This window comes from Scyliorhinus canicula, unplaced genomic scaffold, assembly GCF_902713615.1.
Source record: "Scyliorhinus canicula unplaced genomic scaffold, sScyCan1.1, whole genome shotgun sequence".
Taxonomy (NCBI): domain Eukaryota; kingdom Metazoa; phylum Chordata; class Chondrichthyes; order Carcharhiniformes; family Scyliorhinidae; genus Scyliorhinus; species Scyliorhinus canicula.
In genome coordinates, this window is record NW_024055457.1 from 59466 (window position 1) to 86849 (window position 27384).

The 27384-nt window shown below is 45.4% G+C and overlaps 1 pseudogene; it reads left to right on the top strand.

The window, feature by feature from the left end:
- Positions 1 to 4436: 4436 nt before the first annotated feature.
- On the top strand, positions 4437 to 27005 carry LOC119959564 (annotated as a pseudogene).
- Positions 27006 to 27384: the final 379 nt, after the last annotated feature.

Genomic DNA, 27384 nt, shown 5'->3' on the forward strand with positions numbered 1-27384 from the left:
CGGGTGTGGCTAGTTGGGCCATGATTTATTGACCATCGCTAATTGTCTTTCACAAAGTGGTGATGTGCTACCTATTTGAACCTCCGCAGTCACTCTGGTGTCGGTACACCGACGGTGCTGTTCGGGAGGGAGTTATAGTCGTTCGAACCAGCGACACCGAAGATGCTGCGATACATTTCCAAGTCAGGATAGTGTGTGATTTGGAGGGGAATTTCCAGGTGGCGATCTTTCCATGTGTCAGCTGCCTTTTCCTTCTAGAAGGCAATGGGCCTGGATTTAGAAGGTGTTTCAAAGGAGACTTGATGGGTTTCTGTGGTGCATCTTGCGGATGGTAAATTATTGTCATTGTTCAACGGTGGTGGATGGAACCTTGCCTCCCACATCTCCTCTAAACTTTGCCGCACGGACCTTAATCCTATGCTACCTGGTGACTGACCTCGCCACCCTGGGAATGAGTTCCTGCCATCCATTCTAGCCATGTCCATCATAAGAGTGTTTGCACATAGGGTGACAATCAAGCGGGCTGCTTTGACCTGGATGGTGTCAAGCTTCTTCAATGTTGTTGGAGCTGCACCCAGCCAGGCAACTGGAGAGTATTCAATTACACTCCTGACTTATGCCTTATAGATGGTGAACAGGCTTTGGGAGTCATGAGTGAGTTACTCGCCACAGATTCCCTAGACCCTGACCAGATCATGTCACCTCAGCATTTATATGGTCAATCCAGGACAGTTTCTGGTCAATGTTAACCCAGGGTATTGATAATTGGGGATTCAGCGATGACAATATCATTGAATGTCAAGGAGAGATTGTTAGATTCTATTTTGGTGGAGATGGTCATTCTTTAGCACTTCCGTGGCGAATGTTACCAATTATCACAACTCACAAAGTTAAATACTTATATTAATCAATTATGATCAACTCACAACATAAATAGTTACATTCACCTATTATTTTCCGCATTTGGTTTTACAAAATGTAAATGCAATTCATTTAAGGGAGGTGGATTTGAGACCAGGAAGAGATCAGCCATGATGATTGAACGGCGGAGCAGGCTCCAATGTCTGAAACTCCGACTTCTGCTCCTAATTCCTATGTTTAACATAATTTATTGAGATTAAACTTCATTGAGATAGCATTGACCATTCTGTCACCAACAAGTAACATCTGCGTCAGAATTCAATGTGAAATTGAATTAAACCACACCGAGGATAATGTGCAGCCTCCCAGCAGCCTCTGCGCTGTATTGGTCAGTAATCACCTCATCGTCACACAGAATCGCCAGACTGGAGGGTGAGATGATTTTTAAAGTGTCGGTAGAAATGAAAATACCTGTACCTGATGTGACGTTAATGAATCTTTAAATTCATTATTTGTTATTACATTGTTTTGGAAAGCAATTCAACGTCCGCATCTGTCCACTGAGTTTCACAGGATTTCTGTTTTCAGTCTGGTGTCTTCATGAAGTTGTGTCGGGACATCTGGAGTGACTTTTGTACATGAAATGACCACATGCACACAATATTACAACCGTCCCTCCTCAATGTAATCATGTTCCCGCTTTCTGTCTTTGAAATGAAGATTCGTCATCAGCAGAGAAGAATCGCTAGAACCGCAGGAATATCTCTACTTTCCTCTTAGTGAAGTCCAGCTCGTCAGTTCCCGATAGTCTGGGGATGGAATTCACCCAGAAAAGTTTCAGCCACCGAATGTATTAGTCTGGCACTAATTATCATATTCACAGAGTATCATAGAATTTACAGTGCAGAAGGAGGCCATTCGGCCCATCGAGTCTGCACCGGCTCTTGGAAAGAGCACCTTACCCAAAGTCAACACCTCCACCTTATCCCCATAACCCAGTAACCCCACCCAACACTAAGGGCAATTTTGGACACTAACAGCAATTTATCATGGCCAATCCACCTAACCTGCACATCTTTGGACTGTGGGAGGAAACCGGAGCACCCGGAGGAAACCCACACACACACGGGGAGGATGTGCAGACTCCGCACAGACAGTGACCCAAGCCGGAATCGAACCTGGGACCCTGGAGCTGTGAAGCAATTGTGCTATCCACAAATTATGAAGGACCTGCTTTAATTTATCAAGCGCAAAATTGAGAATGTGGAACAACATCTTTCAGACCATCTATCCATCCATCCATCAACCACATTCACTGATTCCTCATTTAAAATATTCAGGCATCCAACCAACATCCATCCCTACATAAAAGCAGTCATCCCTTTATCTTTTGGCAGGTGGTGGTGTAGTATTCATGTTATTGTACCAGTAATCCAAAGGCCCAGTCTAATCCTGTGGGGACTCAGGTACAAATCCCACTATTGTCAGTGGTGGAATTTGATATCAATTAATAAATATGGATTACATAATAATGGTGACCATGAAATCCCCTCTGCTTTACCAATGAAGGAAATCTGACATCCCTCCCTGGTCTCACCGACATGTGGCTCCAGTCGGACAGCAACATGTCTGACTCTTCAGTTCCTTCTGAGCTGGCCCACTCAGTTCAACAGCAATTAGGGACAGGGAACACATGGTGGTCTTGCCAGTGAGTCCCACATTCCATGGAAGAATAAAGGGAAAACACATGAATTACGTGTTTATCTATTACAAAATGTACCCTCTGTCTGATAGTCTGCTTGTATTTCTATCCATCATCACAATGTTATGAGGTGTGGGAGAGATCCTCCAGCCGGTTAGTGTTGTTAAGAGAGGCTAGAAAAGCTGGATAACTCTCCTTTCCTTAGAGATGGGAACAGTTCAAATAAATTCGCAATTTAAAACATAAAATGATCTCCAGTACTGTTGCTGGGTAGATTTGTTTATAAATAGTCCTCATTGACAATGTTAAGAATTTGAAGTTGGCTTGCAGCCAAGCGGTCAGTACTGAGGAAACAGATCTTTGAAAAACAAAACCAGATGCTTCCTGCAAACAACATCGAACATTCGAGCCTCCCTGACTGCAGGCGGCTGGATTGCTGCCAAATACAGTGTGGGGCAGATTAGCCTGAATATGAATGGACACAATGGGATTGATCCATTCAAACAATAAATGTTTCAGTCTCACATGAAGTAAACGTTTAAAATGGTGATCCATGCAAAGAAATATATTCACTGAATGTTTTGTTCACTATGAGATTAAACACAATGGGAAAATAGTTAACTGACCAGATGCTATTTAATTTATATTAGTTCCGAGGAAAGGTCACTCTAGTTATTAAAGTCCGTTTGTTAAGAGCCTAATGAAGTGAGAGTGAGTGGCGTTGATGGACCCAATCCACAAGTTCAATAAGATGACTTCAATTACAAAAAATAAAATAAAATGAATTTAAAGTAAATAAACTGCATTAAACTCGCGGGGATTCCTAGAATATTCTCCGAATTCTTGATCTCCTTGATCTCTTATACCCGATTAACACCGTGTTCTGTACAGTTTAATTTGTCTGGATTTCAATTGTTTAACAGTCCCTCTCATTGCTGCCAATGAGCGGAGAAATGACCAGTTCATGACCTGCTTTCGTGGAGAATAAAACATTTATTCCTGTGATATTGTGTAATATGCCGCAAAGTCCTGATATTCTGTGTTCCCAACACCAGTGAATGTTAGACAGCCGCTGGTCAGTAAAATTAGCGGCAACGATTTGGATGCTAAAGGATAACTTTGCTGATCGCCGCGTCCGTTCTGATTCATTAATTTCTCTGTCAAAAGCTGGTCTGAATTTTATGTTTCTCTGTCAACTCACTGCTGAATTATCAGGCAAGCGGCTTCTTTTACCGCTAATGTTCACAGGACTGTCTGAGGCTCAGGGGCAAATCGAGAAATGTAAAGAGAGACATTGTATAATGTGAGGAGTTTCTTCTTGTCGACAGACCCACATTGTACAGTGATGGCCATCCGCTCTGCAAATGTAATCACGTCATTCATTCCCTCATTTAGTTACATTTCGTCTGATAAATTATACTTTGCTGTTGTAATTGGATAGACAGACGATTTATACCCTGATAAATGTAATTTATTCTGTTTATGTTCATCCCTTTATATTGGAGTGCAGAAATAAAGAGACTTAATGTATAATGGAATTAGATTTTACTCAGAGATGCTCAAATATAATTTTCCATTCGGATGAGGATAGACATTACAATGAATCCATTCAGCCAAACAAATATTCCGACCTAATGTCACTTTTTAATAATAACCTATAGTAAATATCTGAGTCCATTCTGTTGGGGGTGTGGAAGGTGGGACGTGGATCCAGGCGCCGCCTCCACCAGGGAATCAACAGGCGGCGCCTGGAAAGCCGCCCCCTTCTGCCGGGTATTTAAATGCCGCTCACTGGGACCCGAATCCAACAGTCCGGGAGCTGGTTTGTTCACTGAGTTCCTGACACAACCATTTCCCCCAAATGACCAGAAGGATGAGGTGGGCCATTTCTCTCAGTTTGTTGCTGACTTTCTTATCCCGTGAGTAGTTTTTATTGTCCAAGTCTCTCACTGTTACTGTCTCAGTGTTAGTCTCTCTCTGGAATGTTCCAGAGTCACCAATCATTTCACCAGCATTAATCCTCGGGCTTTTTGATATATTTTTACAGGTGTGCAGTCGGATGTTGTGTTGACTCAGCCAGAGGCAGAGACCGGGCGTCCCGGAGGCTCCCTGACACTGACCTGTAAAACCAGCGGCTTCGATCTTGGCAGCTACTACATGGCCTGGATCCGCCAGGTTCCCGGACAGGGGCTGGAGTGGCTCGTTAGCTACTACGATTCATCTAGTAACAACTACGCCCCAGCCATTAAAGATCGATTTACTGCGTCCAAAGACACTTCAAACAACATCTTCTCTTTGGCCATGAGGAGCCTGAAGACCGAAGACACCGCCATCTATTACTGTGCAAGACACCACAGCGAGAGGAACCAGGACTGGACCCGCACAAGAACAGCTCGAGAGAGAATTCAGTAACTTCAACCTTAACCTGAAGGTCAGCACTTGATCCAAATGTAATATTAATGTCAGTGATCAGAGTCATTGCACACGCTGCTTCTTACATAACTCACACAGAGAAAATTAAACAGTAAAACTGAACAAACCGATCGATCTAATAGGATGAGCTTTTGTCTGTTTATATTTACTGTTCACAGTTTCAGCAATTAGAGACTTGGCTATAATCCTGGTTTTATTATTTCTGATACTTGGGAAAATCTATGTACTTTGGATTTGATAAACTACTGTATAAATTGTAAATTAGATCAGAAGTAAACGTGTATTTGAAGTGAATATTGAGCGGCAGGACTGAACAGAGAGTGAGTGCAGTTTCTGTGCGGGTGTCTGTCACTGTGACTACAGCAGTGGGTCACCGTGCTGTGCACAGTGACATCCTCATACAAAAACCTCAGTGATATAGTTTGTTCAAATTGGTGATCAGCGCCACAACAGGATTGTCAACGTAAATTAATTTTAAATAAAACAAAGTTTGGAACTAATATTAGTTTTCAAAAAGGTATAAAAATCTTCCACTTTATCACTGTTCACCGACTCGCTAAATCTGTACAGAGGGTTTAAAAGTGTTCCGATCTTATTTATAAATGTAAAGACCAGGACAAGGTGAAATAACTCACCCATTCGTTCTTGGAAGAGACAGAATTTAGTTTTTGAGTGAACAGTGAAATTAAATCTCAGTGTTTTACAGTTAACATTTTGCCGCAGTATTTGACACGCTGTGTCTCACTGTGATAACTGGCGCACAGCAGTTACTGTCAATACAAAAAGCCCCTCAGCACTAATTAACTGAAGCTAGCTCAGTGTTCGATTTTACAATCCAACTTTATTCACAGTGAAGCGTTATTCATCTCCAGCACTGACAAAATGACAATAATTAATATGGGAAATCTGTGACAATTATTCACTCATTAGTTAGTGATTTCAATAACATGTTCATCTTTTACTCTGAAATATAAAACATTAGCGTCATTTCTGAACAATAGCGACATCCACAAATACAATTCTAATTTAATGAAAATTCATTACAAGTTTAATTTGCCGCTGGTTTGTGAATATTTAAAATAATGGTGGATTTCTATCTATTTTGTGCAGATGTGGTTATTGAATGGAGCAGTCCAGGGAATGTGACACTGTGACCACTTGGACTACTGGGGACAAGGGACCATGGTGACGGTGACTTCAGGTAAGAACTGTTCCGTTATTTATGAACTGTTTTACTTGAGTGTTTGTTTTACTTATTTTTTCTATTTTAACTATGCATTCGTTCACTGAATTGCGGGTTTGCTGGATTCTGTATTGAGATTTTGTTGTAATGTTTCATGTGATTCTGCTGAAAAAGGAATTAGTCTGCCTCTTGATAAAAGATGCTGCTGAGGGATTCAGTCCCTGGTTGTTATGATTTGATGTTTATTTGCTGAGGATACTGTGTGGCTGGGTACTTTAATACCTAACGCCTGTTAAACAGTTTGGTATTTATGTAATGTTTAATCTCAGTGACATCTGGTGGCTGCAGGTTTTACCACCACAAGTGTTAGAAATCTGCCCAATATTAACAAAATATGCTGAAGTACCTGTGTCAATTTATTGAACACTTCCCGCTTAGTGACAATGCTGACGATATTCTTCCATATTTCTGTTTGTTTTAATTGTTCATTCACTTGCTGAAAGGCGGATTTCGTGGGTTCTAGATTGAGATTTTCTTGAAATGCTGTTTGATTCTGTTGAATTGTAGGTTTGAGCTGGTTCTCCATGAGACGAATTTCAGCCCCTCGGTGATGTGATTTGGTATTTTTTCTGCTCAGGAGTTTCTGTCTGGGTGATTTTGAATGAGTAAAATTTGTGAAACGGTTCTGGCGTTTCTATGTTCTTTGAAGTCGGTGATATTGAGCGGTTCCATGTTTTTTAACTGAATGAATACAAGACATGTGTTTGAAACTGCTGCACGGTTGTAGGCAGAACACAGTCAGGGTTTCAGAGTGTTTTTTTAAAAGTGATGATTGCAGATTAAGCCACAGTTTAAAATGCTCTTTCCGAACATAATTTGTTGCTGCAATCACAGTCTGTTTTTTCTCCAATGTTCCATCTTGGTGGGATTGATGGATGCAGCTTTTATCTCTCCTTCCAACTGTTTAAATGCGTTTGAAATATGGCCCAATATGAATAAAATGTGGTAAAGTTTCAAAAATAGTTTTGACATACCCCACATACTCACAATGCTATTACTGTTGTTCTGTATTTTATTTAGTTTGATCATTCATACTTTAGGCGGCGAACTGGTTTGCTGGATTCGATATTCAGATGTTTTTGAAATATTACGTTTGATTCTGTTGAATATAGAATTGAGCTGCTTCTCAATGAAACGGGTTCAGTCCTTACGATGAGTTTTGGTGTTTTCCTGCTGAGGAGATAGTGTGTCTGGGTGATTTTGAATAAGTACAATTTGTGAAGCGGTTTTCTGTTTCTCCGTTGTTTCTGCATTGTTCAAACTCGGTGACTTTGAGCAGTTACACGTTTTCTGGTTAAATGTAGAAAGGTTTGGGCGTTTGAATCTCCTTGAAGCACAATGGTAGGGAGTAAACGCGGCAGGTTTCGAAAATAAAGAAAGGAATTAAAGATTTGAGAGTCATTTTTAAATTTTACCTAATGGTGACTGATTAAACTAAACCATGGTGTCATTAAGAACACAATTCGTCACTGCAATCTGAAACTATTTATTTAAAACGTTTTCAAATTAGTGAGTAAAATTAATATAACTTAAACAATTATAATGACATGTTATAACCATATTATCCAAATATGTTTTCATATTAATATCATTAATGATCAACCGCCTTCCACAATTCTGCTGTGCTCTGCACACCATTAGCATGGCCGGAAAATTTTCTGGGCTGGGAATATTTTGTGATTATTTATGAAACTGTTTTAATAATAACATACTGATTCTACAGCACTGTTCAATTGCACAAGATATATTTGAATTATTTTTTATTTCTCTGATTACGTTTGCAGTTACTTAAACAGGAGTTTTATATTGCAGTTTGGCAATTTATGTATCCGATTATTGTATTATTTATGTACAGAAGCTCGAATATTATCTCTTCACCGTCATTTTTCATTGTCTCTAATCTAATCATAAAGAGTTTCTCAGAGGTGGAAGTCGCTGACAGTGCAGGAATTGTTCTTATGATTTTATCTAAATTGTAGGAATGTTCACACTGCACAGGGCTGGAGACACCGTAAAAGCTTGAAATGCAAAGAGATTAATTTAATTACAAAAGGAAAATATTAGCTTTGCAAAAATTAATAATGTCCTATCTCGCATAGCTGTGCTGTACACAATATAGCATTATAGAAATAAAACAAATTATACAATAGAAGAATAGATTATATCTGAGCCTCAAGCTTATTTCTTATTAAATCATAAATTGAACAAGAACATTTCTCCATCATTTTCTCATTATGTTTCAGTGCTGTGTAGAGGATCTGACTGAGTTGTTTTCATTAAGTTTTGCACTGATTAATTTTGGATCTCCTTTCTTTAAGCAATATTTTCAATAATAAAGTTAATCGAATTGCCTGAATGATTAAATCTCGGAAACACTTTTATTGATCACAAACTACCAAGGACTTTACTGTTAGAGATATAGTTTCGAGTTAGAGCAGTTTAGCAATTCGGGAGTACCGCTTTAATAAACTGATGATATATTACACATGTCTGAATTATTCCATCCGATAATTTGAAGTTTAATATTTAATTAAATCCAAGTTATTTAGCAAATTTCAGGCAGGAGCAGGTTTTGAATTGCAGAGAACCATTTTTTATTATTTATATTATACAGTACAAATCAGCTGACAGGTCAACTAATTGACAATTGGCAATAACTTGCAATGCAACATTAGTACTAACTAATTCAAAATAAATTAACTCCTACAATTGAGTAGTACACTGGCGTGCCATATCAAAGCTATTGGAGAATGTTTAATTGTACTGAAAATAATTTAGAAGGCAATACATTTATTTACTCAGGTTTTTTGAGGTGACCTGTCTCGATTGTTTTATTGATTATGTTTAATTAGAAAATTGCATCAAATCAGGTAATCAGTTTCCAATGTGAATGTTTCCTGGTTTGATCATTTCTTAGCAAACACTGGATCTCTGTCACGGACATTAAACTCCCCTCAATCTGTTATATTTAATGTGATTATTCTCAGTGAAAATACATTGTGCCCAATTCAGACAGACAGGAGAAATAGCTGAAAGGCGAAGGGAGCTTTGAAATTAATATCAGTTTCATTTCAAAGAGGTTATTGAATTGTTATTGTCGTAGGTTGACCATTTATCAATTAGAATCGAGCAGTTTGAATGATTCGTTCTCCTGTGTTTCAGAATGAAATTTGACAGACTCGGTACTCATCCGCACACTGTTTCTCCCTCACACACTCCCTCTCTCCCACAAACCCGGACTATTCCTCAAACACACAGACACTCTCTCTCACAGACACTCTCACATACACAATAGCTCTTCAAAAACACACAGTCTCTCTCTCACACACACACTCGGTCACACACACGCACTGCCTCACACACTCAGTCTCTTACATACTCTCTGTCTCCAACTTTTTATCTGTCCAACTCTCCCTCACACACCAACAGACTGTCACTCGCTCTCTCACATGCACAGGCACGTTATCCCTCTCTCTCTTTCACAGGCAATCTCCCTCTCACACTCTCTCACACACACTCTCTCTTGCACGCTTTACCAATCTCACTCACATACACAATCATTCGCAGACACACACTCTCACACACATACACTCTTGCACACATTATCTCTTGCACAAACGCTCGTTCACACACATGCTCTGTCACACACATCTCTCTCACACATCCGCTCTCTCACACATACACTCTCGCGCATACGCTCTCTCTCTCACACACTCTCTCTGACATGCATGGTCTCTCGCACGCACGTTCTCTCATGCTCTCTCGCACACATGCTCTCACACACACGCTCTCACACACACACGGCCTCTCTCACACACACATGCTCTCTTGTACTCCTGCTCTCTCACACATATATCCTCTCTTTCATACATACTCTCTTATGCACATGCGCTCTGATACTCACACTCTCTCGCACGCACTCTCACTCACTTACTCACTCAGTCATGTTCACTGACACACATGCTCTCTCACGCACATGCTTTCTCACACACATGCTCTGTTGCATCCATGCTTTCTCACACACATGTACTCTCCCACACATGCTTTCTCACACACACGCTCTCTCACACACATATCACTCGTACTCACGTTCTCTTGCACACACGCTCCCTCACACACATGCCCTCTCACTCACACGCTCTCTCGTACACTCACTCTCTCACACACACGCTCTCTCATTCACACGCTCTCTCGTACACTCACTCTCTCACACACACACGCTCTCTCATTCACACGCTCTCTCGTACACTCACTCTCTCACACTCATGCTCTCACCTACACACGCTCTCTCACACACACGCTCTCGCATTCCTTCTTGCACACACGCTCTCTCACACACACGCTCTCTCATTCTCTCTTGCACACTCACTCACACTCATGCTCTCTCATTCTCGCTTGCACACACGCTCTCTCACACACATGCTCTCTCGTACCCATGCTCTCTCGCACACATGCTCTCACACACATGTTCTCTTGTACACATGCTGTCTCGTGCTCACGTTCTCTCACACGCACACTCTCTCACCCACACGCTCTCACAAACATGATGTCTGGCACACATGCTCTCTCACACATATGCTGTCTCACTCACATGCTTTGGTGCATACATGCTCTCTCACACACAGTTTTGCGCATAGTCTCTCTCCTGTGCACACTATTTTGCTCCCTCACACACATCCTCTCGCTCGCTCAAATACACACAATGGCGCTCTCACACTCAGATATTCTATGACACACAGAGATACTCTCTCACAGCCACACGTATACTCTCTCTCCCACTCTCTTCATCCGTCTCTCGCATGAATGCAGACACATACATAGACACAGACACTCGGTCTCAGACACATACCCACACTCTCCCTCTCACACACACATACACTCAGCCACGCACACACTGTCAGATACAGAGATGGGAGCGACTGAATCTAACATCAATAATAAACATAATAATCTTTACTGTTGTCACAAGTGGGCTCACATTAACACTGCAATGAAGGTACTGTGAAAATCCCCTACACGCCACACTCTGGCGCCTGTTCGGGTACACCGAGGAAGAATTCAGAATATCCAAACCACCTTACAGGACGTTTTTCAGGACTTGTGGGAGGAATCCGGAGCACCCGGAGGAAACCCACGTAGACACGGGGAGAACCTGTAGACTCCACACAGGCAATGACCCAAGTGGGAATCGAACCCGGATCCCTGGTGCTGTGAAGCGACAGTGCTAACCACTGTGCTACAGTGCCGCCAAATCACGGCATCATTTAAACGTGTGGCCTCAAGGAGCCTAACCAAAGAATGAATGGATGGGAATCAGGAGAACAATCTCCGCTGGTTGGAGTCATAACCAGCACCAAGGTAGATGGATTCCATTGCTGGAGGTTAATCATCTCAATTCCAGGACATCACTGCGAGACTTCTTCAGGGCAGTGTCCTCGGACAAACCATCAATGCTTATTCATCAATGACCTTTTCATCATAATGTCTGAACTGGGACTGTTCTCAGATGATTGCACCAAGCTCAGCACAATTTGCAGCTGTGCAGTCACTGAATAAATCTATGTGTAAATAAAGCAACACGGAGACGACATCAGGTTCTGGCTGACAAGTGGTAAGTAACAGTCAAGTCACCCAATCGAAGGCAATGCCCACCTCCAGTAAGAACGGATCTAACCACCGCCCCTTGACATTCACTGCCATTACCATCATTGAATCCCCACTCGGAACCTCCAGGGGGTTCACATGGACCAGAAAGTGATCTGGACGAATCATATAAATTTTGAGGCCAGAAGAACAGATCAACGGTGAGGAGTCCTGCGGTGAAAAACTCATCTCCTGACTCCCCAAAGCCTGTCCACCATCTAAAGATCCGCTGCAGAAACTCATCGTGTCTCCTTCTGCAGCACCTTCCAAACCCATGGCAGCGGCCATCTGGACAAGGACAGCAGACACATCGGAACATCACCAACTGGAAGCTCAACTCCAAGTCACTCAGCATCATGACTATAAAATATATCCCCGTTCCTTCACTGCCGCTGGTTCAAAACCATGGAACTGACTCGGGGAAACCACACATGGACTGCACTGGTTAAAGAATTAAGCTCACCATCTTCTCAAAGGCAGTGAGGGGTGGAAAATAAATGCTGGCCCAACCAGAGACGTCTGCATCACAAGAATGAATAAACAGAACACACTCTCCGTGATACAATATGGCAAGAATTTTACAGGCAGAAAAATCCCATTTGCAAAATGAAAATCCATTAAGTTGCAGGAATGTTCATTGTCCCAGTTCTAAATTATTTGTGGAAAACGAAATTACATCGGCATTAAAGCAGCTGCCCAGTGATCTACACTGCTGTCTGACTGTACACAGCCGGTGTTACTGAAAGTATTAAAGCAGCTGCCCAGTGATCTACACTGCTGTCTGACTGTACACAGCCGGTGTTACTGAAAGTATTAAAGCAGCTGCCCAGTGATCTACACTGCTGTCTGACTTTACACAGCCGGGGTTACTGAAAGTATTAAAGCAGCTGTCCAGTGATCTACACTGCTGTCTGACTGTACACAGCCGGTGTTACTGACAGTATTAAAGCAGCTGCCCAGTGATCTACACTGCTGTCTGACTGTACACAGCCCGTGTTACTGAAAGCTGATCAATGTGAAGAATCAGAACAGGATCGATGGAGAGGAAGAGGAGGAGGTGGGGGTGGTGGAGCCGAATGGAGGAGCCCCCAGCTCGGCTGTGGACACCAGGCAACGGGAAGCTGAGCCTGAGCAGAAACTCATCCAGAGAAACATCGTCCTAATGGGCTGGGAGCACCTGGGAATCATCACTCAGCCACGGTCACTAACTCACTCACTCACTCATTCGCCCTCACTCACCTATCTTCACTCATTCACTTACCCTCACCTGTCTTCACTCATTCACTTACACTCACTCGCCATCACTCATTGACCTCACGCACCCATCCTCAATGATAAACCTTTCCTTAACCACCCTCACACCCACCCTCTCACCCACGGTCACTCACTCATCCTCACTCACCCACCCTCTCTGACACATTCTCAATCACCCACGCTCACTCACGCACCCTCCTTGACACACCATCACTCACACACACACCCTGACACACACACACTCACCCAACCTCCCTGACACACTCTCACCCACCCACCCTCCCTGACACACTCTCACTCACCCACTCTCACTCACCAACCCTCTCTGACACACACACATTCACCCACCCTCCCTGACACACTCTCACTTACCCACCCTCCCTGACACACTCTCACTCACCCACCCTCCCTGACACGCTCTCACTCACCCTCCCTGACACGCTCTCACTCACCCTCCCTGATACACTCTCACTCACCCATCCTACTTGACATACTCACACTCACCCACCCTCCCTGACACACACTCACCCACCCTCCCAGACACCATCTCACTCACCCACCCTCACTGACACACCCACCCTGACACACTCTCACTCACACACCCTCACACACCCACCCTGACACACTCTCACTCACCCACCCTCCCTGACACACTCTCACTCACCCACCCACCCTGACACACTCTCATTCATCCACCCTCACTGACACACACTCACTGACCCATCCTCCCTGACACGCTCTCACTCACCCACCCTCACTCATCCACCCTCACTGACCCACCCACCCTGACACACTCACTCACACACCCTCACACACCCTCCCTGCCACTCTCTCATTCATCCACCCTCCCTGACACACTCTCACTCACCCACCCCCCGACACAATCTCAGTCACCCACCCTCACTGACACACACTCACTGACCCACCCTCCCTGACAGACTCTCACTCACCCATCCTCCCTGACACTCACTCACTCACCCACCCTCACTCACCCACCCTCACTGACCCATCCAACCTGACACACTCTCACTCACGCACCCTCCCTGACACACTGTCACTCACCCCCCCCCCTCACTCACCCACCCTCACTCACACACTCTCACTCACACACCCTCCCTGACACACTGTCACTCACCTACCCTCACTCACCCACCCTCAGTCACACACCCACCCTGACACACTGTCACTCACCCACACTCATTCACCCGCCCTCACTCACCCACCCTCACTCACACACCCTCACTCACACACCCACCCTGACACACTGTCACTCACCCACCCTCATTCACCCGCCCTCACTCACCCACCCTCACTCACACACCCTCACTCACACACCCACCCTGACACACTGTCACTCACCCACACTCATTCACCCGCCCTCACTCACCCACCCTCACTCACACACCCTCACTCACACACCCACCCTGACACACTGTCACTCACCCACCCTCATTCACCCGCCCTCACTCACACACCCTCCCTGACACACTTTCACCCACCCACCCTCCCTGACAGACACTCACTCACCCACCCTCCCTGACACACTCTCACTGACCCATCCGCCCTGACACACTCTCACTCACCCACCCTCCTTGACACACACTAACGCACCCATCCTGACACACTCTCACTCACACGCCCTCACACACACACACTCACCCATCCGCATTCAATATCACTCACTCACCCTCCTTGACTCGTTCTTACATGCCCAACCTAACTCGTAACCCTCAATCACACACCCTCACCCACTCCCACTCGCTCACCTACCCCTATTCACTCACCCACCCTCACGCATTCCCACATACCCTCATTCAGTAACCCACCCTCACTTACACATTCTCGCTCCCCTTCACTCAAATACCATCACCCACCCTAATTCGGCCACACTCACTCCCTCACCCTCCCACCCACCATCGCACTCTAATCCTCCCTCACTCACCCAGCCTCACCTATTCATCCTCACTTACAAAGACTGGCACCCATCCTCTTTCACACGCCTTCACTCACAGATCCTCACTCACACACCCTCACTCATCCACATTCCCTCATACACCCTTATTCAGCCACCCTCACCAGACGCACCTACCCTCTGTCACCCACTACCACTCACTCTCATTTACTCCCTCACCCTCACTCACTCTTACTCACCCACATTCACTCATTCACGCACGCTAATTCACCCTCACTCACACACCCAAACTCATTCACTCACACACCCTCATCCACCCACATCCATCTCCTCACTCGCCCTCACTCACTCAACCACCATCATACATATACCCTCGCTCACCCACCCACACTCATTCTCCGCCACTCACACACCCTGACTCACCCGCCCATCCTCACTGACCGTCACTGACTCTCACTACACAACCTCACTCACCCAGCGTCATTCATTCTCTGCGTCTCACTCACTCTCCCTCACCCACCCTGACTCATTCGGCCTCGGTGCCACAGCCTCACCCATTTACCCTCACTCAGTCACTCACCCCTGATCTCTCACTTATCAACATTCATACATCCTCAATCACCCAACTCACTCACCCACACTCATTCCCCTACCCTCACTCGGTTACTCACTCATCCTTTCTCACGCATGCTCAGGAGCGAGAACTGAAGACAAGTGGCGCTCGAAATATGGCTGCCTGACACGGGATTGCCGGGAGCCGGAGGGAAATGCAGAGAGCCGGAGGAAAGTGCAGAGAGCCGGGGGAAGGGGCAGAGAGCCGGGGGAAGGGGCAGAGAGCCGGGGGAAGGGGCAGAGAGCCGGGGGGAGGAGTAGAGAGCCGGGGGGAGGGACAGAGAGCCGGGGGAAGGGGCAGAGAGCCGGGTGAAGGGGCAGAGAGTCGGGGGGAAGTGCTGAGAGCCGGAGGAAAGTGTAGAGAGCCGGGGGAAAGCGCAGAGAGCCGGAGGATAGTGTAGACAGGGGGAGGAAAGTGTAGAGAGCCGGGGGATGGTGCAGAGAGCCGGGGGAAGACGCAGAGAGCCGGGGGAAGGGGCAGAGAGCCAGGAGAAGGCACAGAGAGCCGGGGAAAGTGTAGAGATCCCGGGGAAGGGGCAGAGAGCTGGAGGAAAGTGCTGAGAGCCGGGGGATGGTGCAGAGAGCCGGGGGAAGGCGCAGAGAGCCGTGGGAAGGGGCAGAGAGCCAGGGGAAGGGGCAGAGAGCCGGGGGAAGGGGCAGAGAGCCGGGGGAAAGAGCAGGGAGCCGGGGGAAGGAGCAGAGAGCCAGGGGAAGTGCAGAGAGCCGGGGCAAGGGACAGAGAGCCAGGGGAAGTGCAGAGAGCGTGGGGAATGAGCAGGGAACCGGGGGAAGTGCAGGAAGCCGGGAACGGTGCAGAGCCGGGAGAAGTGTAGAGAGCCGGGGTAAGGGACACAGAGCCGGAGGAATGTGCAGAGAGCCCGGGGATGGTGCAGAGAGCCGGGGGAAGGCGCAGAGAGCCCGGGGAAGGCGCAGAGAGCCGGGGGAAGGGGCAGAGAGCCGGAGGAAGTGCAGAGAGCCTGGGGAATGAGCAGGGAGCCGGGATAAGTGCAGGGAGACGGGAACGGTGCAGAGCCGGGAGAAGTGTAGAGAACCGGGGGAAGGCGCAGAGAACCGGTAGAAAGTCCATGGAGTGGGCGATAAGCGATAGGAATCGGGGTAAAGCGCACAATACTAGCGAAGGGCTCAAAGGGCCCCCGGAATGTATCAGGAACCGGGAAAAGCCCAAAGAACTGGGAAAAGTGCAGCGCACATGGGAAAAACACAATGAGTCGGAAAAAAATGCAAAGTCGAGGGAAAGTGCTGAGAGCCGTGGAAAAGAGCCGAGAACTGCTAAAAAGTGAAGGGAGCGGGCAAATGGTGCAGAGATCCAGCGGGAACTGCAGAGAAATGGGGGAACGCTCAGAGAGCACGGGGCGCGGCGGGGGGGGGGGGGGGGGGGGATTGCACACAGCCCGGTCTCAGTGACAGGCGGAGTGTGGAGTTAGCAGCACAATCAGCACAGCCAGGATCTTATTGAATGGGGTAGTCGGCTCGACGGGCAGAATGGCCGACTCCCGCTGTTCATGTTCATGATCCTAAAATTAGAGAATGTTGCGCTTACTCAAATTTAGAGTTTTGTTGTAATTATATTAATGTGCGTTCCGATGGTATTTTTCAAGCAAAGTCACTATTCTCTGATTTGAGGAGTGGGGGTATTGAGGTGGAGAGAGGAGGGGGCATCAGTCAGTTTGAACAAAGGGAATTTCCCAAAACTGCAAAGATACAAATGAAGAGACAACTTCTTTATCACAAAGTGCTGTTGATTGTGACGTACACAGCTCAGTTAGGTGGATTGTGACGTACACAGCTCAGTTAGCTGGATTGTGACGTACACAGCCCAGTTAGCTGGATTGTGACGTACACAGCTCAGTTAGCTGGATTGTGACGTACACAGCCCAGTTAGCTGGATTGTGACGTACACAGCTCAGTTAGCTGGATTGTGACGTACACAGCCCAGTTAGGTGGATTGTGACGTACACAGCTCAGTTAGCTGGATTGTGACGTACACAGCTCAGTTAGCGGACGGCTGGTTCGTGATGAAGATCAATCCCAGCAGCGCGGATTCAATTGCTGCACCGGCTGAGGTTATTCATAAAGACCCCCATTCTCAACCTTGCCCCTGGCCTGAGGTGTGGTGACCCTCACGTTAAATCACCAACAGTCGGCTCTCAGAAGGAGAGAGCAGTCTCCGGGGCTATGGCCTTATTCACATTTTATATTACATGGTGGCTGAAATAATGGGGAAAACGCTCTGCTCCTCTCAATCCAGTGAACGTTACACCATTCAGATTACATCAAAATGTGTTTCTTTCGATAGAGACGGAGAAAGAAATGTGGGTTTCTAAAGAGGGGGCAAAAAGTAGATGAATCCCAACGATAGAACTGATTGAAGATTCAATGTGGATGTATGATGAAATCGGTAAATGTTAGGATAGTACTAGTCAAATTATGAAATGCTTGGTTACTTATAAATCACGAATACCAGAGTCTAACATGTTGGATCGGCCATTCTCTCCCAGCGACACCGTCTCCGCCCACTCTCTACAGCCTGGTCTCCTCTTGCCAGCAACACAACACCGACGGCTCCGTAACCGTTGGCTGTTTGGCGATGGACTACTCCCCAGAAATCACCAGCCTTACCTGGAGGAAAGATGGGCAGCTGATCACCACTGGAGTTAAGAAATACCCGTCAGTGAGAAACAAGAAGGGAACCTACACCCTGAGCAGCCAGTTAACCATCACCGAGTCAGAGGGGGGATGCAGCAAAATCAGCTGTGAGGTTCGACACAGCGGCTCAGACAAGAGTATTGAAATACCATGTAAGTATTGTGGAACCTGTGACAAACAGAACTGCTTTGATTATTTTATTTACAACTTTGGTTACTTATGATACATTTATGGTACTCTGCATAGTTCTGATTCTTGGCGAAAAATATTGACTGCAGATAAACAGTTAAAACATAATAAATCGTTTTATTTGTTACAAGATCTTCTGCAAGAAATGTTAACTTGTGTTTTTGAAGGTGGTGGAAATGACATCCATCCAAATGTTCTCCTCACCGTGAGTTCCAATGAAGAAATCTCAAGACAGAAATTTGCTACCATCGTCTGTTCAATCAACGATTTCCGTCCAAACTCAATTAACGTGAAGTGGCTGAAGAATGGACAAGCCATGGGTTCAGGAATTGTCACCTCTCCCGCCTGTGAAGTGAACGGGAACTTCTCGGCGAGCAGTCGGCTGACAGTCTCCGCTGGGGAATGGTTCAGCAAAGCGGTCTATACCTGCCAGGTCACTCATCAAGGGGTCACCCAAAGTCACAACGTCACCGCGTCTGGTAAGAGACACAAACAGAGGAAACAATAAATCATCCTGCATTCTGCTGTTAATCCAAATCAGGAATTTACTGAAGTTAGTACAAAGCACAGAACAACTTCTAATTTACTGCCATGTAGTTTGTGTTTCATTCTGATGTAAGAGCTGCATTAGGGTTGCTCACCATTCAGGATGTTATCAGAACAGCAAAGAATGTTTCCCTCTACTTTTAAATCATTTAATGAGTGAGGTGGATTTGATATCAGTTTTATTCCGAAACAGCTGATTATATTTCAGATGCAGTGGGTGTCTTGAATCCTTTATTGTAACAGCTCCGGGGGAAAGTGTTGAAACGTTCATCCAACCTATTCATAAATTAGCGTTCAAGACTGTGTTCCAGAGATCGGGAATTATGTATCGCATTGGGAATGCTGCAATACTGATTCATTAAAATGATACCGGGGCTAAACGACTTTCACAATAGTGGTTAGCACTGAGGCCTCACAGTGCCTGGGACCCGGTTCAATACTGACGGCGGGTGACTGTGTGGAGTTTACACCTTCTCCCCGTCTCTGCACGGGTTTCCTCCAGGTGCTTTGATTTCCTCCCACAGGCAAATACGTGCAGGATAGGTGAATTGGTCATGCTGAATTGTCGCTGAATGTCCAAAGATTAGGTGGGGTTGTGAGGCTACAGGGATAGGGTTGGGGGGATTGCCCAAGGTAGAGTGCTCTTTCGCGCTCGGTGCAGACTCCATGGGCCGAATGGTCCTCTTCTGCACTGTAGTGATCTATGATTCTATAATAGCATTGGCAGAACACGCTGGTTTTCTATTGTATATCGAAGATTAAAGGCGGTCTTCAGAGGTTGATATTTCGAAGTTGCTTTATTCCCATTTAGAGAGTGAAGGCTGAATCCTGCTGTCCTGATTATGAAGCTGAAACTTGGGTTAATTTTCATGTTTTCAATCACAGATTCTTCCGTTTGCACTGATGCCTCAGTAACACTACTGCCACCACCAATAGAACAGGTCTTACTGGAGGCGACTGTAACCTTAACCTGCGTCATTTCGAATGCTCCTTATGGAGTCAACGTGTCCTGGAGTGAAGCGAAGAAGCCGCTGAAATCAGAGATTGCCGACGAGCCTGGGGCAGATACTGAGAGCGTGCTCAGCAAATTAAACATCTCGACACAAGCCTGGCTGAGTGGGGCTGTGTTTGACTGTGTGGCGAGCCATCAGGACCTGCCAACTCCTTTAAGAATTTCAATCCACAAAAAAATAGGTGAGCGGTGAGACTGAAGCAATAATTGAGCCATTGTGTCGATTTCCAGTGTCAGAGCCCTGGTCAGTATTTAGCATTCAGTGTATTTATGGTCCGTTCTGATTGGTAATTCCACTAACTAAATACTCTCGGCATTTAGGGTTTCAGGGGGCAAATGATATGTAGATGAATGAACAATGAATTAAAAGCAGTGATATTGGGTTTAGATGGAGCGAGACCATAGACCACAAGACATAGGATCAGATGTAGGCCATTGGGCCCATCAACACCGGTCCAGCCTTCAGTGAGGTCAAGCCTGATCTGATGTGATAATCTTCAACTCCTCTTTCCCGCCTTATCCTCATATCTCTTGAGGCCTTTACTGATTTAAAATATGTCTCTCTCAACCTTGAACATACTGAACAACCCAGACTCTACAGGCCCCTGCGTTAAATAATTCCACAGCTTCGCTACCATCTGAGAGAGGAAATTCCTTCACATTTCTGTCTTAAATGGGCAAACCCTTATTTTGTGATCCTGCACGCTGCTCCGAGATGCTCCCACAGGGGAAAACAACCTCTCAGCGTCTATCATAAGAAGCTCCCTGAGAACCTTTCATGTCTCACTTAGGTCGCATTCATTCTTCTAAACTCCAATAAGTACAGCCCAGCCGACTTAACCTCTCCCCATAAGAAAATCCCTCCATACTCGGGATCAGCCTCGTGATCCTTCTCTGGACTGCCTTCAAAACCAATCTGTCTTCCTTAGGTAAGGGCACCAAAACTATTCAAACTGTATCAGGTGTAGACTAACTAATGCCTTGTATAGTTTTAGCCAGACTTCCCCATGTTTATATTCTATTCCCTTTTAAATAAATGTCAACATTCAATTTGTCTCCATATTACCTGCAGAACTTGATTTGTGTGGTTTCAGCACGAGGACCCCCAATTCACCCGTTACTTCAGCTTCCTGCAGTCTTTCTCCATCTAAATAATATTCCGTTATGTTCTTCCTCCTCCCAAAGTGGCTAACCTCACATTTTCCTACATTAGGTTCCATCTGCCAAGTTTTTACTCAGTAACTTAAGCTGTCTCTGTCACTCTCTAGATTTTCTGTAACCTCACCACTTGCCTTTATATTTTTGTCATCTGCAGCCGTGGGAATAGTACATTCATTTATTAAACACAGTTTTGAAATTTATGTATATTACATCTACTGCCCCCCCCCTTCTCTAGCTTTCTCCTTATCACCTCAAATAAGGGCAATAAATTTGTCAGGCATGATTTCCCCTTCACGAAGCCGTGCTGACTCTGCTGATTATATTGTGTATTTCTAAATGCTCAGCTATTGGATCCGTTATAATGGACTCAAACCGTTTCCCACTGACAGATGTTAAGGTCCCTGGCCTATAGTTACCTGTTTTTGACAACCTCCCTTTTGAATAAGGGTGTTACATGGGCAGTTTTCCAATCCTCTTGGGGTAAGGTGGGAGGAGCCTGACGTGGAGTTTAGACACCAGCACAGAACAGTTGGGCCGAATGGCCTGTTTCCCTGCTGTACATTTTCTGAAACTTTCGAATCCATAATCCGTAAATCCTCAGGGAAAAGGATTGTGCCCACCTCTGCTCCGAGCTGGGAAACCGGACAGATCCCAAAGTGGAAAATGGAAACCTTTAAAATCCAACACAAAACACATTTCTCTCACATCTAACCCGCGGTTCCATTGTCTCCGGAATTCCCCATTTTATTGACATTTATTGTACATTTTCTGCAGATCCCAATCCGCGGGAACCGTCCGTCTCTGTCCTCCTGCCCTCGGCTGAAGACGTCTCCGCTCAGAGATTCGTCTCCCTCAGCTGCTTAGTGAGAGGTTTCTCCCCCCGAGAGATCTTCGTCAAGTGGACCGTCAATGACAAGCCGGTGAATCCCGGGAACTACAAGAACACCGAGGTGATGGCGGAGAACGGCAATAGCTCCTTCTTCATGTACAGCCTGTTATCCATTGCAGCGGAGGAGTGGGCCAGCGGCGCTTCTTACTCCTGTGTGGTGGGACATGAAGCCATCCCCTTGAAGATCATCAACAGAACGGTTGATAAATCCAGCGGTAAACCCAGTTTTGTCAACATTTCCCTCGCTCTGATGGACACCGTTAATTCATGTCAATGAGAATCTATTGGTTATATTTCGAACTAAAATAAAAATAATAAAAACGTTTCCTCCAATTGTGATTTAAACATACAGCCGCTTGATTAATGGTGTTTCCACTTTACTGATGTTAGATCTGAAAATGAAATGAAAATCACTTATTGTCACAAGTAGGCTTCAGTCAAGTTATTGTGAAAAGCCCCTCAGCGCCACATTCCGGCACCTGTTCGGGGAGGCTGGTACGGGAATTGAACCGTGCTGCTGGCCTGTCTTGGTCTGCTTTAAAATCCAGCGATTTTAAACCAGTCTCTGGTCAATGAGACCCGGATTTCTGCAGGTCTCAGCCCCAAGTCTGATACAACCAGAGCTCTCAGCTCAGAAACACCCTGGGCTAGAGACAGAGTAAAACTCATTCATTCCAGGATTCAGCAAAATATCTTCATTGACTTTCCTCCAGATGAGGAGAAATCGGACAATTTCCCATTTCAGACAAACAAACCCATCACATTTAGATCTCGGTGTTCCTGCTTCTCTCATTGTCCATCCCTTTAAAATTAATGTCAGCTTTAAGTTGCTGCATGAGACCCACTGGGAACTGATTTGAGGGTCACACAGAAACATGGACCAACAATCTCCAGTCAAAGAGGGGAAAGTGAAATTGTTAATCCACTGTACCCCCACCTCCCCAACAGAGAGAGCGGGAGGGGTATTAGTTATTCCACTGTCTCCCCACCCACCCACCCACCCACCTCCCACACAGCGAGAGGGGGAAGGGCATTAGTTAATCCACTGTACCCCCACTTCCCCAATAGAGGGAGGGGGAGGGGTATTAGTTAATCCACTGTACCCCCACTTCCCCAATAGAGAGAGGGTCTTTAGTTAATTCACTGTACCCCCAATTCGCCAACAAAGAGAGGAGAGGGGGGCATTAGTTAATCCACTGTACCCCACCTCACCAACAGAGAGAGTGGGAGGGGCTTTAGTTGATACACTGTACCCCCAATTCACCAACAAAGAGAGGGGCATTAGTTAATCCATTGTCTCCCCACGTCCCCAACAAAGAGAGGGGTTGGGGCATTACTTAACACACTGTACCCCCACTTCCCCAGCAAAGCGAGGGGAGGAGCATTAGTTAACACACTGTGCCCCCACTTCCCCAGCAAAGCGAGGGGAGGAGCATTAGTTAACACATTTTGCCCCCACTTCCCCAACAAAGAGACGGTGGTGGGCTGAGTTAATCCACTGTACATCCGCTTCCAACAATGAGGGGGGGGGGGTGTACATTAGTTAATCCACTGTACATCCGCTTCCAACAATGAGGGGGGGGGTGTACATTAGTTAATCCACTGTACATCCGCTCCCAACAATGAGGGGGGGGGGGGCTGTAGATTAGTTAATCCACTGGACACCCGCTTCCAACAATGAGTGGAAGGACATTATTTAATGCACTGCCTCCCCACTTCCCCAACAAAGAGAGCAAAGGGGCAATACTAACACATTTGAAATGAAATGAAATGAAATGAAATGAAATGAAAATGGCTTATTGTCACGAGTAGGCTTCAATGAAGTTACTGTGAAAAGCCCCTAGTCGCCACATTCCGGCGCCTGTCCGGGGAGGCTGGTACGGGAATCGAACCGTGCTGCTGGCCTGCTTGGTCTGCTTTAAAAGCCAGCGATTTAGCCTTGTGAGCTAAACCAGCCCCTTTCCTCCACTTTCCCAACCACAAGAGGAGGAAGGTGACTATTGAACTCTCTGTATCTCCACCTCCAGCAGGGAGAACCCAAAGGCAATTTGCTGAGCTGACCAGAGAGAGGGAGATTATTAACTCAATATCTTCCCAGTCCCCAAGCAGGGAGTTTGGAAGTAAACGGTTGTCTGGACTAAGAACTCAGTTACTGACATTACAAGACGCCATGTAGTTTACATTATAAAGATGTTCTTAAAATATCTATTTATGCAACATAATTTTTTTAGCACCCTTGTCCCTCTTATCCGTATGCTGAGACCGATTCCCCATAATCCAAATCCAGACTGGTGATTGAATTCTCTCTGGGTTTTCACTGTTCTCTCCCAAGGAGCCTCCTTGTATTTTTGCATTAGGTCACCTGATATCAGCGTGCAACTCACGGAAAACACATTTATATGCAGAAAGTTCAACATATTCTACATCGGTATCAATAATACCCACAACTGGCAAAGCTACAGGCAGCTGATACAAATACACAGACAGATAAACAGACACAGACACTACACACACATGCACACAGACCCAGAAACACATACACGCTCACAAGTAGACACAAACACACACATAGAAACACATGCACAAACATACACCCAGGCACAACGGACCACACATATTTTGACACAAAAGCACATGCAAATGTGCACAAAAATTCACAAGCAAGCACGTAAACACAAAAAGCACATGTTTAGAAACACACAGACTCACGTGCGCATCCACACATACAAACACAATTCCATACGCATAAGTGGGTACACGCATGTACACAGACATATACAACCACATGTCGACACAGATACACAGACATATACAGCCAGACAAGCAGGCTGACAGAAGAATATGAAACAGAAATGTAACCAATAACATGTAAATCAGCAGAATTTCACGATGACAGAAATATTTCCATTCAAACAGAGACAATAATCCACACTAACGGACACACGTAGATACATATTAGCTGACTCATACACACGCTAATACGAACACATATGAATATACATAGAATCATCAATACACATCAATAGATAGTTATAATCAAACATCAGCGCATAAATAGCACCTCTGCCTCACAGCGCCATAATCCCGGGTTCAATTCCAGCCTTGGGTGATTGTCTGTGTGGAGTTCCCACGTTCTGCCGGGTCTGTTCCTGTTTCCTCCGCGTGCTCTAGTTTCCTCCCACAGTCCAAAGATGTGCAGGTTCGGTGGATTGGCCAGGCTATATTACCGCTTAATGCCCACAACGTTAGGTGGGGTTACGAGGTTCTGGGGACAGGGCAGGTGCATGCGTCCAGGTAGGGTGCTCTTTCGGAGGGTCGGTGCAGACACAATGGGCCGAATGGCCTCGTTCGGCACAGTAGGGATTATATTTAATGATGAATCTATGATGAAATACAGGCATCAACAAACACAGACACACACAAACGCACTTATCCAGACACAAACATTAAGACACTGACATGCATATTGAACGTATAAAGACACATTAACACTTTCATTACTGGACAGGGAAGTATGAACTTATATTGAACAGGCATTAATATATAAACATAAACTTCAACACACAAACACACACAATAAAACACTCAGATATACACATTAACAGAAGATAAACAAAGTTCACACAGGCGCTGACACACAAATACACAGATCAATACTCATTGACACATGAACACACACAATGACACTTATAAAGACATCGGGACACACAAAAGAAGAGTAAAGAAATACGAATTTCGCATCCACACAGACACAAAAGCTAAAGAACAAACACAGACGTCAGGCAAGGGCGGCACGGTGGCATAGTGGTTAGCACTGCTGCCTCACGCTACCATGGACCTGGGGTTGATCCCGCTCCTGGGTCTCTGTCCCAGTGGACTTTCCCAGTGACCCGTGGGTCTCACCCCGATAACCCAATGATGCGTAGGCTAGGTGGATTGGCCATGATAACTTGCCCCTTAATTGGAAGAAAAAAGTTACAGAGATCGATTTCTGAGTGTCATGAACTCAATAGTAGATATGCAATGACAAATATGTTAAAGAATGAATTAGCAGCGGGAGAAAATGAAACGAGAATATTAAAAAACATATCCTGGATTAATAAACAAACTAATTATATTTGGCTCGATCCTCGTAGATACCACAGACCACACCTGGACTGAAGAAAATGAGGATGATAACGGGAACATCTGGACAACCGCTTCCACATTCATCACCCTGTTCTTCCTGAGCATTTCCTACAGCGCTGCAGTCACTCTGGTGAAGGTGAGAAGATTCAATCCACTCACACTTAAAATGACAGAGGCTGTTTAAAACATCTCTAAATGTTTGATTGATTAAAAACTCTAACATCAATGTCCCAGATCATAAACATCTGCTTCATCATTTTCTCTCTCTTTTACAGATCAAGTGATGGGTTGACGTTCGGACGCTGTAGATTTTCCTCAGCTGTTTATTATGATCTATGTGTGACACAAATACAATATCTCCTCTTGGTGACTCTCACAGTAAAATTATCTCAGTTTATTATTCTGCATCGGTAACTGAGACAATCATGGACAGTATTTCTGCTTTTCAGTTTAAAATGTACGAGATAATTTTGGCTGTAATGTAATTGTAGCTAGTAATTTCTCTCAATGTCATGTCTAAATAAGTAACTTATCTCGTGCCTTATTTACAACAGTTGCCTTCCCTTTATGTTGAGCTCCTGTTCTCTCTTGTGTCTGTTACAGTTGTACATACATTTGGCAGCTCAGGGAGCATGTGTTCTGTTATCAGTGTCACCCTCAATCGCTATGTTCCCTTTTGTAAACATCAAAATAAGCTTTTGTGTAATATTGTCTCTGAAATTTTAATAAATATTGAATGAAAAAAGGAGAAAACAAGTCTAATCTGAACTCCTTTCTCTAAGGTCCATCGGCACTGATCCTTTTCCCCGATTATACAGTTTTCTCCCCTTTCCCAGACAGATATTTCTCACCAGTCCTGTCTGGGATGTGTCTGAACTCAAGGCCCCTCAGTTAAAGAGCCGCTGCGCCACCAAGCGGCCCATCCGGGTTAAGTCATCTTCACCTTTGCCTTTTTATGGTAAACTCCAGAGACCGAATGATTGCACAACTGAAGAATTCCACAGATTCACTACCCTCTGATGGAAGAAATGTCTCCTCACCTCTGTCATAAATTTGAGACCCGTTCCTCAAAGTTATGCCCTCTGGTCCCAGATTCTCCCACAAGAGGAAACAAGATGATTTTTCAGGCTGT